This window comes from Alexandromys fortis, unplaced genomic scaffold, assembly GCF_014885135.2.
Source record: "Alexandromys fortis isolate MF-2015 unplaced genomic scaffold, M_Fortis_MF-2015_v1.1 scaffold_53, whole genome shotgun sequence".
NCBI lineage: Eukaryota > Metazoa > Chordata > Mammalia > Rodentia > Cricetidae > Alexandromys > Alexandromys fortis.
In genome coordinates this window covers 3,413,316-3,429,840 of record NW_026067939.1, presented here as the reverse complement: position 1 = coordinate 3,429,840, position 16,525 = coordinate 3,413,316, and the positions used below count along the sequence as shown (strand labels likewise).

Genomic DNA, 16,525 nt, shown 5'->3' with positions numbered 1-16,525 from the left:
GGGATCTGATTACTGCACTACACAACTCATCATTTACTGACCAAGCTGTAATTCCAAAAAGTTTTTTTAAATGTACTTTCATTTTTAAAGATTTATGTGTCTATGTAATGAGTGCTTGTGTGCTTGTATGTATGTGTACCATGTGCATGCCTGGTGCTCACAGAGACCAGAAGAGGGCATCAGATCCACCTGGAACTGAGTTGTAGACCAAAAGGATGGTGCTAGAAACCAAACCCTGGTCCTCTGCAAGAGCAGCAAAAAGCTCTTAGATAACCACTAAGCCATCTCTCCAGAACTCCCCTCCCACCCCTGCCTTTTAAACTAGGTCTTGCTATATAACCCAAGCCTTGAATTCCAGGCAATCCCCCTGCCTCAGCCTCCACAGGGCTAATATTACAGCTAGAAGTCACTACTCCTGATTTCCTCTGGAATTTTAAAAGTTGATGGTTATTATTTAACAAAAGCCTTTACAGAATGTTGCTTTTGATGTTGTGTACTTTTAAAACGTGAAAAACAATAAAGAGTTTGAGTGAAACATGACATAAACCCTGTGGCTACCAAAAATAAGAGACATGGAGGACTTAAAGCCATTGAAGAACTCCATACATCAAAGATGTTTTTAAATGTGATTTATTACTATGAGCGTATAAAATATAATTTGTCAGTTTGAGACGAATACAGCCTGCGATAGGGGTTCCTTGTTCCAGGACAGGGACTGTTGTTCTCCTAGTCCCACCCAGTGAGTGAAAATGCTTTGAGTGAATCAATTCATAGATGGGAGAGAAAACCACTGAGAGCTAACTTCTGAGTGCTCTATTCCCCAGGCCTTCCCCGATTCTCTCTGGATGAGTGCCTGCCCAGATCGTCCATGCTCTAAGCGAACAAAAGGCAAAAGGAAGCAGTCCAGATGGCAGCTTCTCTGTGGTCAGATGTCTCTGAAAGGAACAAAGTATTTGCAGCTGTTTGAGGCAGTGCAGGGGCCGGGCTGTACCTAGGCCGTAGGAAACGACTTCCACACCTTGAGGCTACTACGGTAAAGGTATCATCACTCATCTGGACAGGATTCTGTTGGGAACTTGAAAAGCACTCACGGTTGGAATGCTGCATGCATCCAGACTTGCCTCAGGAATGCCGCCTATGCTCAGATCTGAGTAGCGAAATTAATGCGATTTGTAAAAAATAGCCACCAGGATGACCGCTTATCTAGAAATCAGATCCTTTAATCACTGTAGACAGAGCTAATGAAAGTAGAAGAAACCATCATTGATTTTGAGAGTCTCCTCCTAAATTAGCTGGCCTTTGACTCTCGGAGAGCAAAGTTCAGATTCCAGTTCCTGTTTAACAGGGAAATAAGTCAGACACTAAGAGTGTCTTTTAGATTCCAGACTGCAACAACAGAACACAATGGACTCCGGAGTCTGGAAGAAACCTTTTCAGAGTTGCTGAAGTCATCCCCCAAATGAAATATTTCTCATTGTGACTGGAATTTATTTGGATTTTTTTACTGTCTTTTTGTTTTTGTTTGCTTTTCTTATATGGCTTTAGAAATATTTGTGTCTTTAGTCTTTTTCTTTCTGTCATCTAATGCAAGTCTTTGTATTTTCTAATGAAAATCTTCTATATCTTGGTGTTTTTTTTTGGCATGCTGTATGCTGGAGTGTATTAACCCACTGGTTGTCTCTGGGATGGTGGGCGCTACGATTTTATGGACCAACTCCTTCATATGATGAGGCCCTACAAAGGCACCTCCAAAAGTGCAGCTTTAGCTTTGTGTCCCATCCACACGACAACCTGAGACTGTTTTCTCTGTTCTGATGTAGTAAGAACTGGGGAAAGGTTTTGCTTTTGGGTGAGATAGAGCTTGTTTCCCAGACAACGAGAATGCATGGCAACACTAAGTTTGTTCCCTCAAATTTAAAGTAAAAGACATTAATCTAGCATTGCTGTGGACATGTAGTCCACAGAGATGGAGAAAGGAAGGAAAAGGTACTGTCACTCTTAATAAAACTGGCCAGCATATGTGGAGAAAGAGAAGAATTCATTACCACTAACATTTTTGGCGAATTATACCCATGTTGCTGTTCTAAGTGAACGGACCTTTTTGAATATTGGAGTTCAATGTGTAACACCAAATGCTAATGTGGCTACAGATGTTTTTGTCTGATTTCAGAACCCAAGCTCTCAGAGATGTAGTAGATTGAGGGCTAGATGCCTGGAAACTTAAGTGTCACCGAGATCTTAGGGTTAGATCATTATCTGCAATAGAATAGCAAAGTATTAGCACAGTTCTATTGCAGGTATATGCAAGGCACGAGTCTTGGTCTGAAGACTCAGTGGTGAGCAAGACAGATGTGTTCTCTTGCTCCAATCACACAATTAACAGGGATGCTGGAACCGGGAAGAAGCCTGCAGAGTTCGAATTAAAACAGCTCTCATCAATCTCACAATGCAAGTGTTCCTCCTGCATTACCTCATACAATCTTCCCCAAGTTACAGTAGATTTAGATGTGACACCCGTGAGGTCTCCTGGCTCCTCTCAACTGCCTCGTTTTCTCTGCCCAAAGCGAGGGTGATTTCTCTGCTTGGAAAGATTATATTTCATGTGTAATCCAGCCACCTCCTTTCTTTCTAGTTTTGTTTTGGGGAACACAGTGTGGGATGGACCTGGACTATTAGCAGAGGACCTTTACCCAGCTCCGCACTTCCAGGCCCTGTGGAGTACAGGATCTGGAGGAGGCCTCTTCAGGTTTTGTAGTTGGGTAGCTGAGTATCCTACAAGGATTTAAAGTTAGGAAGCCTATTTTCACATGGATACCAGCTTTCTCATAAATCAGTCAGAGACTGTGTGTCTTCCCGTAAGAGAAAACCATTGCATAAAAATAAAAGAAACAGTTGTATACTATCGAAGCTGAACCATAGGAACTCAGTCAAGTTCTAGCCAATCGGCACAGCTGGGCCTCAACTCACACCCCATCTGTCATGTCACCTAGGAGACAGTGTCTTAAGATAACAGTGATAGAGCCTCCGCCACTATAGCTCAGTTCCTACAATTTGTAAAACTATGTTGTCCAACCGTTGGGCTTTTCGGGAGAGACAAGCAGTGAAATGGGAAGCACGTGGAATTTATGAGATCGGAAAACTTGGATTTGAGTCTGTTCTAAGTAAGTCTTTAACATTTTGAACCTCTGGTGTGTTTGTTTTCCTTAACGCCATACAGTGCATAACTGAGCCTTCAAGGCTGTCGAAGGACCAGTGACTGATCCAACTACGTGGGCTGTAAGATGGCTCTCTGGATAACGGCACCCACAGCCAAGCCCTGTATCCAACTACATGGGCCAGCGAGATGCTCAGGGAATAATGTTCCCTGCAGCCAAGCCTGAGGACCTACATTTGATGCCCTGGACCCGCATGGCAGAAGGAAGGAAGATTGCTTGCAAGTTGTTCTCTGACCTCCACAAACGTATTCATGCTTGAACCCATTCTCTGTAATGGGTACAGAGAAGTCACAACACGCACACACTAAATATAACGGACAACTTTGGTTTTTTACAGGTTGAATTGGCTTTGTATATGTATGGGTGTTTTTCTTGTATGTCTATCAGTCTGTACATCATGTGTGTCCCTGGTGTCCTTGAGGTCAAGAAAGGGTATCGGGCACTGTGGGTTATATAGATGGTTGTGAGCTGCCTTGTGGGTACTGGGCATTGAACCCAGGTCCTCTGCTACAGCAGTGTGGAGATTTGAACGAGAAGGCCTCTCCCCCCCCCCCATAGACTCATATATTTGAGTGTTTGGTTTTTAGTTTATGGAGCTGTTGGGAGGAATAAAGAGGTATGGCCTTGCTGGAGGAGTTGTGTCACAGAGGGTGAGCTTTGAACTTGCAAAGATGATGTAAACACTCAGCTGCCAGTCCATGCCTGCCTGCCTGCCACCGTGCTCCCCACCATGATGGTCACAGACTCACCTTCTGGAGCTGTATGCCCCAATTAAAGTCTTTCCTCTCAGGTTGCCTTGGTCATGGGGTCTCTTCAGGACAATAGAAAGGTCACTAAGGCAAGCAGCGGTCACTCTGAACTGCTGAGCCATCTCTCCACCCTGTCTCACAGGTTTATAGGAAAATCCTCCAATGATAGTTCTCAGGGTTACTATAACTCATAAGCTTGACTTTACTCGTAGGTAGCTGAGGAGTTAGTGGCTAGATGGTTCCTGTTTAAAGGCTTAGGTTCACTCTGCCCACTAAGCTCTTGTTTTGCCAACTAACATTATTTTTTAATCACTTTTATTGTATATGGATGTGTGGCTGTAAGGGCACAAATGACACAGAGTTCAGGTGGAGGTACAACATACAGAAGTAAGGTCTCTCCTTCCACTATGTGAATCTCCCCACTATGGGACAGAGCACAGGATTTCAGACAACCAGGGGACAGAACACAGGTTTTTCAGGCTTGACAGTAAATGCCCTTACCTGCAAAGCCATCTTGCCAGCCCCCAACATTACCTATGTTTTAAAAAACCTCTTTCTATTACTGTTTCCATTCCCATTGGCAACCTTTTTCATTAAGCAATCCCTCTCCCAATAACTTCCTTGTACTCTTGAGCAGGTTTTTAACAGACTTTCCTACTAGGAAACAGCATTAAGATGCTCAGTAACTGGATTTGGGCAAGGATAATGGGCAGGTAATGGGTACAGAGAAGTCTAAGCTATAAGCTTCAACCATAGTATCAGTAAGAAAACTGAGAGAGACAAAGGTGAAGAGCAACTTGTTCAACTGGCATCTTTTCTATGGTTTATTTTAAGGCTTGCACTCTCTGATGCATTAGCCACAACTCACCCTGCGGATTAAAAGAAATGGATTCCGTGCTGCTTCTGCAACCATCTAGTTATAAATCCTTGGCAATTTAACTGTTTCTTATCTATAATGGACCAACCTCTCAACTGTAAGCCAGCCCCAGCTGAATGCTTTTCTTTATTAGAGCTGAGGTGGCTGGGGTGTCTCTTCACAGCAACAGAACACTGCAACCAGTACCATAAGACTTGGAAAGCCAAGAGAAAACCCAGGGGCTTTAGGAGAGATGATTCACTAGTGTCTTGGTTTGATCAAACATCATGATCAAAAGCAGTCTGGGGAGGAAACTTTTTACTTGACTCATGCTTCCACATCCACATCCTATCAATGAAGGAAGTCAGGACAGGAAGTCAGAAAGTGTGGAAATCTGGAGGCAGGAGTTGATTCAGAAGTTATAGAGGGGTGCTGCTTACTGGCTTGCTCCTCACGTCTTGCTCAGCCTGCTTTCTTATTAGAACCTGGAGTCACATGCCCAGGGGTGGCACCAACCACAATAGGCTGGGTCCTCCCTCATCCATCACCAAGGAAATGCTCTACAGTTTGCTTATCGTCCAATCTTATGGAGACATTTTCTCAACTGGGGTTCCCTCCTCCCTGTAGCCTGTGCTAAGTTGGCATAAAATGACCTAGCACAGAAGCTAAGTATGATAGCTTTGCAAAGGAGCTGAGGCTCAACTCTTGGTTCCAATAACTCGATTCACTTGATCTCTTTGGCTTTTTTTTTAATTGGAGGAGAGGGTTTATTTAGCTTACAATTCCATATCACTGTTCATCATCAAAGGAAGTCAGGACTCACCCAATTGTAACAATTTCTTAAATTTGAAATTCCCTATTTTAGGTTTTTTCCAGGCTACCAAATTTCTACTCATTTTTTTTCAAGGCTCCATTTAAATGTCCCTTTTAAGGCAGTGTGTGTAAAACACTCACTGTGTGCCGGCATTTTACTAAGTACACTGCTTGACTTACTTTATGTTCAGGGGTTATCAACCTGGAAAGTGGATATGGTCAACTCCGTTGCACAAATACTCAATGAAGAATCATGTCACTTAACCGGAAAAAGAGTCAAACCAGGAATGGAACCCAGGACTCAGGATCTGAAGTCAGTTTTGTTACCTCCTATCACACAAAGCTCACACATTCCACGGACATCCTTCGTCTTAGATTGTTTGCCTTTGCATGCTCCTGCGTGCGTGCCTGTGTGCCTGCGTCCCTGTTGCTGAGGAATGAATTCAGGACCCAGCTTTTGCAAAGAAAGCGCTCACTCGGCACTCTACTCCCACCGTCCCCCTTTTTAAAGCCAGCGACGATTAAATTTGATTCTGTATGTATGCTTTTCATTCTGTTTCTCAACTGCCTGTGTTCCTTTCACCAGCTGTTAGCTGAGCATTTCCTGTATGTACCGAGTGGCTCTAAGTGCATGGGCAATTTTGTTTGTTTATTTCATTTTATTACTTAAAAGAAACTGTGGCAGAGCTAAAATGTAGGTCAGTGGTTGATCCTAGGCAAACAGCAGCAAAAGAAAATTGTGGTAAAGGGTACGTAAAATGTACCACCGTAGCACTGTACCGCTTTGTTGTGCAACTGTAAATGATTCCGGTCACATTTGGAGTCCCCATAGTTCCTGGCAGATGCTTGCTGACAAGTGGGAAGTTTACCATCTGTCTTAATCCATCAGGTAACTATAACAAAACACCTAAACTGGGTTTAGCTTATAAACAACAGGTTCGTTTCTCACAGCTCTGGAGGCTGGGGAGCCGCGGAAGTTTCCAGCAGATTCAGCATCTAACAGTGGCTGGCTTGACTGACGGCTGTGAGATCGGAAGCCTCTAGTCGATACTTTCTCCAGTGGGAGGGCAGGACAGTTAACTCTGCCCCTCTTGTACTCACGCCTCAACAGAGGTACCACCTCTTAACCCCTTCACCTTGGAGGTTAGGGTTTCAACATGTGGAACCGGGGACACAGTACTGTAACATCGTGTAAGATCCCCAAAGTGTCTTTAACCTGAGATCCCCATGCTCAAGGGATCTCAGTAGCCCTGCCAGCAAAAGGAGTTGTTTCTAAAGCCATTACCCTGAATACGTCTGAAGAACTGTCTTACGTCTCATATCCTTAATTTGATTTCTTGATTTTCAAAATAGATTCTGAATTCACACGGCTTAAGGTTTGCAAGTGTGAAACTAGCAAAACGGATTCGTTTCCAGAAGCGTTTTAGGTGTGTATAAACAAAATCAGACAGTGCCTGTGCCCCACCTTTCCCACAAAGTATAAAACGCCACCACACTCTCCAGAGTCCTCCTCTTGTCACTTCCTGTCTCTTGAAGGTCACAGCATTCCCTGTCTCCTTTTGGCGTTCCCTGGACACGCTGTGCTCTGTGATTTACTTACTCAGTCAACATTTAGATTTTTTTTTCTCTCTTTTTGCTGCTGCTTTTTTTTTTTTTTTTTGCCAATCTTTTATGAATGAAACATTCCTTTCACCAATGACATCTGCATGCATCACTTTACGAGAGTGCAAGGAGATGGGTAAAACAAATTTCCACACTCTCAACTGCTTGGTGAGGGGGGTGTGTCTATAGCTTAGGCAGACATTTTGAGGATTTGTAAATTGCTATTTTTGTCCCTTATTCTCGAGGTCTTGGGAATCAGATTGCCATGACATATGGTATAGAAACTGTTGGGGCAGGACAAAACAGAATCGCTACCCCCACTGCCACCCCTGTTTTATTTCTCACAGAAGGAGAACTGTTGGCCTGGCCTGTCAGGTCATGTCCTGCTTCCTCAGGGTCCCTCCAGTCACTAACCCAGGGTTATCATCACGTAAGTCACATGCTCAAGAGAGTCCTGACTGCTGGCCCAGGGTTAGCTTGATAAGCCTAGGGCTGCCTCTCCACCAGGCTCCAGACAGACCAGGCTCCTTTGAAAGGGGGACGAGGACAGGCAAATACTTAGATTTGCTTATCTATAAAGCAACTACTACCCCGCTTTATTCTAAACGGTCCCTATTATGTGTGTGGCTTAATTATTAGTGGAGTTTCCTTTCACGTTCCCAAGTGTCTCGGACCGGATGACAATTTACCGAGGTCCATAGATGGGACAATCCTGAAAGGAATCTTAGGTTTTGCTAAACATCCCCAGGGAGAGACACACTGAGAGAAATGGGATTTGGGCCTCACTGCCATTGTCTAATGTAACAAAAAAAATATTAAATTTATAACAAATGAACTTCCTTCTACCTAATAGGAGTTAGATAGCTCTGATATCTTTTAAATCCCGTGTATGAGTGAGTCCCTTCTCTACTGACAAAATATGCTGTGGGGATTTGCTCCTCCCCCTTAGGTCACTGAAGAATCTTTTGCACTAACAATCCCTTGACCTCAGCAGATATAATAACCACGTTTGCTGTCCATTTGGCAGTTTGGATGAGGCAAAGGCTTTGCACAAGCGCCTGGCTGGCAGCACCGCCACCCCCATGCACTGAAGATTATGGAGTCTGATCTAGGTGAGAGAACAGACCAGAAGGATGCTTTGAGTTCAGTTCAAAGATGCTTTATTTTGATTCCCTTCCAAAGCCACATGGAAGTAGGGCAAAGGATGGGCATGAATTCAGGCAGCCGCAGCTGTCCCTTTGCCCCCTTTGTTTTCCACAGAGTGACCATAAATTTGGCCGTCTTGGCAGCCTGAAGAGTAAGATGTCTTGGAAGGTCAGGGTTGCCCAGAAATGTGGGCTCATTCTTTCACACTCCAGCCACAGAAGCAGCTAGAAACAACTGATGACACCATATAAGGCAACATTTTACTCAGCCAGCCACTTCATTGCTGCTAACATCCAGCTTCTAGACCTTGAAATGCCTGCAGTGCCCAGCCTGCGGCAATCCTTCCTTATCTACACCTGGGCAGAGCGTGGAGGAGGCTTCCTCTGATTTTGCAGGCAGGCCCGGCCTTGGTCTACCACAAACACACTTAGCCTTAAGTTCACAAAGCAACTCTTGGCGTCCTCCTGCATTAGCACAGGCTAAAGGACATCTGTGTTGATTCTGATCGACTCCCGCCGAGGGCCCGGCTTTCCATTTTGCTAATCACTTTGTCTCCTCTCTTGCTGATTGCTCTTGATTGCAGAAGCCCAGCTCTTCAATTGCTGCCTGATTCTCTTTGTCCCTCAGAACTAGTCCTTCCGCGAAACAATCCGTCCTGTGCACACTTGCAACTCTCATCATTTCCTCTCCATCTAAAATGTTTATTCTTGCACTTTTGTTTCCATCACGGCCTCCTCTTACTCGCTCTTAAAACAATCCTACAGCCTTTGTACTTTCTGGATACAATGAGCTGAGTGTCTGTAGGCCCCCCAAATCTATACACAGCCGTGCTGAACATGACTCGTGACTAAAATGGCCAGCAAGAACTGGAAATGTCATTTGTCTGTGCCAAGCAGGACAGATGAACTCTTGGTTAGAAACATAGGTTAGCTTATATCTGTGTGAGTACATTGGTTTAATGTTCTTTTAAAAGACTGGAACTTTTTTCTTTCCTTTGTCAATCTCTAAGTGAAGGCTGGGTGCAGGGCTTGAATGACAAGGGGGAGATGGGAATACTAGGACAGAACTGAAGCTCACCTGTTATTATCATAAGTGAGAAATTAACATAAGTGAGAGTAAAGCCATAAACCACTAACAGCTCTGAAGGAAAAGGTGGCCTGGTAGTCAGGAGCCGAGGAGTATCACAAAGACACACCGCACAACAAACCTCACACAAGAGATTTATTGGAAGAGACACGGGATGACTGTCTTGACTCAGGCAAGAAGCAGTAGAGAACTCAGCAGGTAACAGGCATGTATAGGGTTTCTTGGGGGAGGAGTTTTCCGGGGTGGGGGTTGGTGAGATGTCAAGTCCTGAGCTTGGAGTGAGCCCAGGAATCGGCAGGATTTCAAGCCCAGGGATTGGTGGGATTTCAAGCTCAGGGATTGGTGGGTTTTGGTGGATTTTCAAACCCAGAAGACAGCTTGGACCTTTTATCCTATCATCAGAGTTTCTTGTTATTAGTTTGACAGTCACAAGTTCCAGCAAGGTGAGGAAAACAACACAGACATATTTCAGATTGATAAGAGGTTAAAGTAGATTTTGACATAATAAGACAGGAGACGTACATGCCAGTTCAGTATGAAGAGCCACACCCACCAAGGGTAACAATACAGGCTCTGAAAAGATCTAGGGTCAGCAACAGTGGGACTCTGAGTTAAATAATCACCCACCCCAAGCTGCTAGCTGGACCCCATTGTCTTCTTAGTATACCTCCACATGAAAGAGACATAGGAAGGGCTCTGTCTCCCCGAGACAAGCCAGCTCAGGTCTAGGTCACCTTGGGAAGCCTTTGACAATGTGCCCTTCTCAACTCTCTTGTCTTCCCCTTTTATGTAATTTTCATCTAGACTATAATGGGTCCATGATGAAAGCGACCCTGTAAAATAAATAGTATCTCTGTTTCATCCACAAGGAAACTGAGACCTGGAGAATCAAGTAATCACCAAGTAAGTGATGGGATTGTGACTAAATCCCATCAGTCCAGCTTCAAAATCCACAGGAAATTGTTACATTCCTGGGCGAATGCTTGGAAAACGCTGCCCTGAAAAGCACTGTCCATTGTGATTGTCAAAAATCAAAATGTATTAACCTTTGCTCAACAGTAACTTTGTTTTCCTAAGGGAGGCAGTTGACTCAAACATCAACAAATGAAAGTATAATTCTAATTTTAACATGAAAATATTTTACTCCTCATCTGATTACACTTTAACTTTTTTTCTCCAAACCAGAAATCAAGGGATATCTGTCTCCTGAGAACTCCAAGCTCGACTCTACAACACACCATTTTAGGATATCCAACAAGCATCGCACGTGGAACATGTTCAAATAGACCTCAATCTGGTCTTCCCCTGATCTTCCCTATACTAGTAAACACAGCACAACAGTTAAGCCATAATCTTGGTATGCATTTTTACTCTTCTGTCTTCATCTGTGTCTGCTTCATTAGCAAGCCAAGGTCATTCAATTTCAGATAGATAGATAGATAGATAGATAGATAGATAGTTTTAAATTATGTGTCTGTGTATATGTCTGTGTTAGTTTCTATACATGCATGTCAATGCCTGCGAAGTTAGAGGCATTAGAGCCTCCTGGAACTTGAGTTACAGTTGGCTGTCAGCCATGTGTGCTCAGAATCAAAATTGGGTACTCTGGAAGAGGAGGCATTGCCCTTAACCATTGAGCCACCTCTCCGGTGCCCCCCAAATACATTTTATGTCAATCACTATCCTCCGTGTATACTGTTTCACCTGATCTGGGTTTATTGAGAGACTTCAGTCTAACTCAAACTTTTTATCCTCTAAATACAATGTTCACCCCCACACTCAAAACTAGAACTTCCCTCCCAATAAATTTATACTTATCATCTCATACCATCTATTTTCTGCTTATATTAGGAGTAGTCTTTGAATGATATACATTGGTTTATGGCATCCTTCTTGTTATCTTCCAAGGGTCAGCACCGCATATGGAATAACCCGCAAATTTCTTCCAAAGGCCTAATATCATCCAGCCCCAGCTGTTTCCTGACCATATGTTTTCCAGGTCTACCCCTACATCTCCCTCTTCAGCTATTGTGATCTGTTCTCCAAGCAGGACAGGCTTATTACTGCCTGGAGGCCATAGCATTGTTCCTTCTCTTTGAAGATGTTTTTCTTAGGATCTTGGGTTGATTGCCAAGGATATTAGGTTTGGTTCTCAAAGCAAATGTCATGTCCTAAGAAAATATTTCCGTAACCACCTGCTTAGAGAACTTCTTCCCCGGCCCATCCTGGGACCATGGTGCCTTTAGAGTGAGGGGGTACAGAAGAGCCACCCAAACAGTGTTGCTTTGAATATTAAGTTCTGGATATGAAAGTGTTCATTGTCCTCTTGACGGAATCTGGGGTCACCTGGGAAAAAGGCCCTGGGGCATGCCTGTGGGATATCATCTTAATTACATTAATTAATGTAATCTTAACTGTGGGGCTATTCCTTAGGCAAGGGATCCCGATGGTATAGAAAGGAAGCATAAGCTGAGCACTAGCACACACCAGTTTGCTGCTCCCCTCTTCTCTGTTCAGGTGTAATGTGACCAGGTGCACCAAACTCTTGCTGCCAAGACTTGCCTGCTGATGCGAGTTCTGTCACCAGGAATCACCTGGAATGAAAAAACTGATTCCCAAAAGTTGTCCCATGACCTCCACATATTCTCTCTCTCTCTCTCTCTCTCTCTCTCTCTCTCTCTCTCTCTCTCTCTCTCTTTCAGGAGCTGAGGTCAAGAGCTCAAGACCCTCCTGTCTTTGTCTCCAGAATGTCAGGATCACATGTGTGAACCACCACGCCTGGCTCATAGTTCTTATTCCTTTACTTTCTGGTTTGTTTATTGCTCCCCGTAAACTGTAAACCTCTACAAAAACATGAGGACTATTTATCTTGTTCACCGCCACATTTACGGCTCTCACACATAGCAGGTGCTCAACAAATATTTGTGAAATGGCTGGGTCCACACAGTGGTTAAGCTCCTAGGAGAGGGGCATCTCCAGGAGACCCAAGGTCAACAAAGCCCCACTCATGGGCAGGACGGTTTATCTCAGGTGCTGTTTCCTGGGGAAGGAAGGAAGGAAGGAAGGAAGGAAGGAAGGAAGGAAGGAAGGAAGGAAGGAAGGAAGGAAGGAAGGAAGGAAGGAAGGAAGGAAGGAAGGAAGGAAGGAAGGAAGGAATTATAAAGAAAGAAAGAAAGAAAGAAAGAAAGAAAGAAAGAAAGAAAGAAAGAGGAAAGAAATTGTATAACCTTCCTCGCTTCTGCTTTTCTCTCTGCTCTCTGCTTGCTGCCGAGCCCCCACCCCACAATGGTGGACATTTAGCCAACTGCAAGCCAAAATAAATTCTTCTACAAGCTGCCATGGCTATGGTATTTCATCACAGCAACGGAAGATTAACTAGTACAGGTAGGGAACTATCCGTCAGAGCCGGACGAGTTCACCAGTGAGAATACACACTGAAGAGTGACCGGCCCTCCTGCGGCACCCATCAACTGGCCACAGTTCACCAGGGAAGAGTGGAGCCACGTGTGCTCCTTTCCCACCCATGATTGACTGTTACCGGGCTCAGTTTTGCGCAGGCGCAGTCCAGAAGACCCCCCCCAGCCACTGTGAGCCCCTCTTACAATGGCTGTGCCTTGCCTTGAAGATAGTGTTTCTCACCCCAGATCCCCATCACCCAGCTCATTGCATTTCAAAATACACTTTTAACACTTAATTCATGGATATCAAGGAGAGGAGGCAAAGGAGCATGCAGGGACGTATTGGACAGCAAGAAAACTTCTGTTCAGCAGGGGATTCAAATGAAGATTCCACTGAACAGCACATATGCATATATTTGTTGGGGAAATGAGTTCTCAAAAGCATATTTTATTATATACAAAGGCGACAATTGTAAAGCAAGGACATTTGCTAACTTGAGGGTGACAACAGCCCTCCCAAGGGGATAGACTGTTGCCTTATCCATCCTAGCCTCTATCTGCCCACGACAGCCTTTCATATGTGATATGACGTGTCAGGCTTCATGTATGAAATGACATTTTCTTCAGAAGGCTTCTATGACTGATGTCCTATCATGCTAGCACTTTCCTTTTTTTTTTTTTAAACCTGTATTTTGTGCTTTTGCTTTCTCCTTCTCTACTGAAACCCGGGTCTTAAATGTAATCTATTAAAAACAGGGAAAGAATTGCTTGGGGATGGGGCTCCGGCTCCCATGGTGGACCACTTGCCTAGCCTCTGGAAGATCCGGGGTTTCAACTTCAACCCCACGAAATAAGATAAAACAGAAACCTTTCTTTCTCACCTTACTGGGGTGGAGCCTTCTGCCTGTGTTTTCTTCTATTTGAATAACTCTTTTCTACTGATAATTACGACAGTTGTGGCAATGCCGTGGAGAGGCAAGTGAGATAATTATATTCATACTTATACCCCTGCCTTCATGACGGGTGTCGATAATGAACACTATACAAAAGCAATAGTGAGTCCACACACACACACGCACACACACGCACGCACACACGAAAGGAAGGGAATTAAAACAGTTGGATTTTCCTGAACCACCGGCATGGCACGCAGCAGCCTCACTCAGGGCTCCTCAGCCCAACCCCGTTCTGCACCCGGTCTGAAGTGACAATCACCTATCATTTCATCACGCCTCTGCCCGTGAAGGCTACCCCGTCATCAGAAATCAACTGTGCTTCATCAGCTTCAATTCAAGAACCTTCGCCACCCATCTCCTCTTCTTGTCAAACATCAAATGGCTCTGCTTCCTGCCTGGAAGCTCCGCACTCGCTCGTCCTCAGCCTCCTTCTTACCGCGAGACCTGAGAGGCATCTGCCTGTCTTTGTAACCGCGTGCCTATTGCGGTCCCTGTGGCTCTCCGGGGCGGTGGCCATGTTGGTTCTGCTGTTCCTTCTCGCCCAAGGGGCTTGGATTAGTCTTTTTTTTTTTCCCTGTTACTTTGAAAGCTATTACTCAGTTCATTACAGGACTAGGGCCTTCTCATCAGCTGGGATTCAGTGTAAATGCCATCTGCTCGAAGATATGTCCTCGCCATCCTCCTAATTTATTACCACAGCTACCTTGAATACCCTTCTTGGTTTTATTCTATTTGTGGTCTTGTATGTCATTTTCCAATTGGTTGTTCTCTCTCTCTCTCTCTCTCTCTCTCTCTCTCTCTCTCTCTCTCTCTCTCTCTCTCTCTGTGTGTGTGTGTGTGTGTCCTGCATAAACAACACACACAAATCTAGAGCTTAGTTTTCTTATCTGCTTCTGTATATCTGTAGCCTAGAACAGTGCCTGGCACACTTAATAGCTCTGGCTGGCCTAGAGCTCACTGAAGACCAGACTGGTCTTGAACTTACGTACAGTGGCTTGTCTCTGCCTCCTAGTACTGGAATTAAAAGGTTCCTGCAATCATACCCAACAACAACAACAACAACAAATATTTTTCCTTTCTCATTTGCTTTGCATGTGTATTGGGGGGGGGCACACATGTATGTGTAACTACTATGCAAATGCCCTTGACGATCAGGTATTTCCCTCCAGGGCTTCCCCTTATATGTTGAGACAGGTCTCTCACTTGAACCAGGAGCTACCAATTAAGTTAGTCTAGCTAGCCAGCTTGCTCTGGGATAGGAGCCACCAACCACACTGGGTGTGGTGGTGTGAGCTATAAAGCCCGGCCCTCACTGCTTTTACCTGCCGAGCCACCTCACAAGCTCCACAATGACATAATTTTTACTTCCTAAATAAGCCAAGCCAGCCTCCAAGCCAGTGGTTCTCAACTTGTGGGTCACGACCCCCTACTCCCCACCTCCACCTCCATGCTGGTCATATATCATATATTTACAGTGTGATTCATAACAGTAACAAAATGGTAGTTATGAAGTAGCAATAAAATAATTCTATGGTTGGGGGTCGCCATAACATAAGGAACTGTGTTAGAGTCCCAGTATTAGGAAGGCAGAGAGACATTGCTCTGTGCTGTTTTGCGTTATCTATTTGCACACTCCCAGCCCTGCATTTTCTTTCTTTCTTTCTTTCTTTCTTTCTTTCTTTCTTTCTTTCTTTCTTTCTTTCTTCCTTCCTTCCTTCCTTCCTTCCTTCCTTCCTTTCCTTCCTTCCCTTCCCCTTCCTTCCTTTCCTTCCTTCCTTTCTTCCTTCTTTCCTTTCCCTCCCCCTCCCTCCCTCCCTCCCTCCCTCCCTCCCTCCCTTCCTTCCTTCCTTCCTTTTATTTCCCTTCTACCAATTGCCTCTGATGCTCCAGTTTGTGGATTTGTTCTAATCTCTCTCTTCAAGAGCCGCCCCAAGACTATCCACAAAAGACTCCTTGAAGTCTCCCCTCCCCGGACTGTCTGGTGCAGCCTCCCTAGAATCCTGTTGTTTTTATGGCACCTTGAGCTTCTTCCAGCGTCGCTTTACGACGACAGTGTTTTTACTCCTGAATCGTGTAATTTCTGTCTCGCTGAGAAAAGGGGAAAGTTACGGAGCAAAGCCTTGGCTTAAAGTCCTGGGTAATGGATCCACATTTGGGGCACTCCACATCTGTACAGTGCAAAATGACGATGCCCACCAACGTACTTCATTTGTTGTTAGTAAGACTCAAATTAGCTAGCAATATTTTAAAATCTGAAAAATTTGGAATTTTCCAAAATTTGGAAAAATTAGACTTCGTCTTGGGGGGGGGGGGGTGGGTATTAAATCATTACAGAAAGACAGGCCTGCATTTTGTGTGTGGCAGAAATTCCTGAGAAATGAAGCAGCTGTCCCTTAGCAAGGGATATGGGCACTCTCGTGACATGTTAGCCCACTGGTCTATACAGTTGTTAACGTGAACTCTGTCAGAGCAAACTCCTGAGCCCCAAGACTAGGACTGCTGGACTTCTTTCCAACTCTACTTGTCTATGATTCTAGATAAATAAATTAGGTTTTTCTTTTTACTCAGACTGAAAGTTCTCGAAAAACATTATCTAGTGTTCTTTCTCTACTATGTGAAGCAGGTGATTAAAATTTGTTTATTGAATGTGAAACCTAGTTGTATCCATAAACTTGCAGTAAAAACCAAATACCACCCAATAAAA

General features: G+C 44.4%; 1 long non-coding RNA gene across 1 annotated transcript; it reads left to right on the top strand.

Annotated features, from left to right (window-relative positions):
• Window positions 1-6,590: 6,590 nt before the first annotated feature.
• Window positions 6,591-10,687, top strand: LOC126504916 (uncharacterized). Its single transcript, XR_007592752.1, has 3 exons — window positions 6,591-6,746; window positions 6,987-7,060; window positions 10,653-10,687. It is a non-coding gene; the product is annotated as an uncharacterized lncRNA (long non-coding RNA).
• The last annotated feature ends 5,838 nt before the right edge of the window (window positions 10,688-16,525 follow it).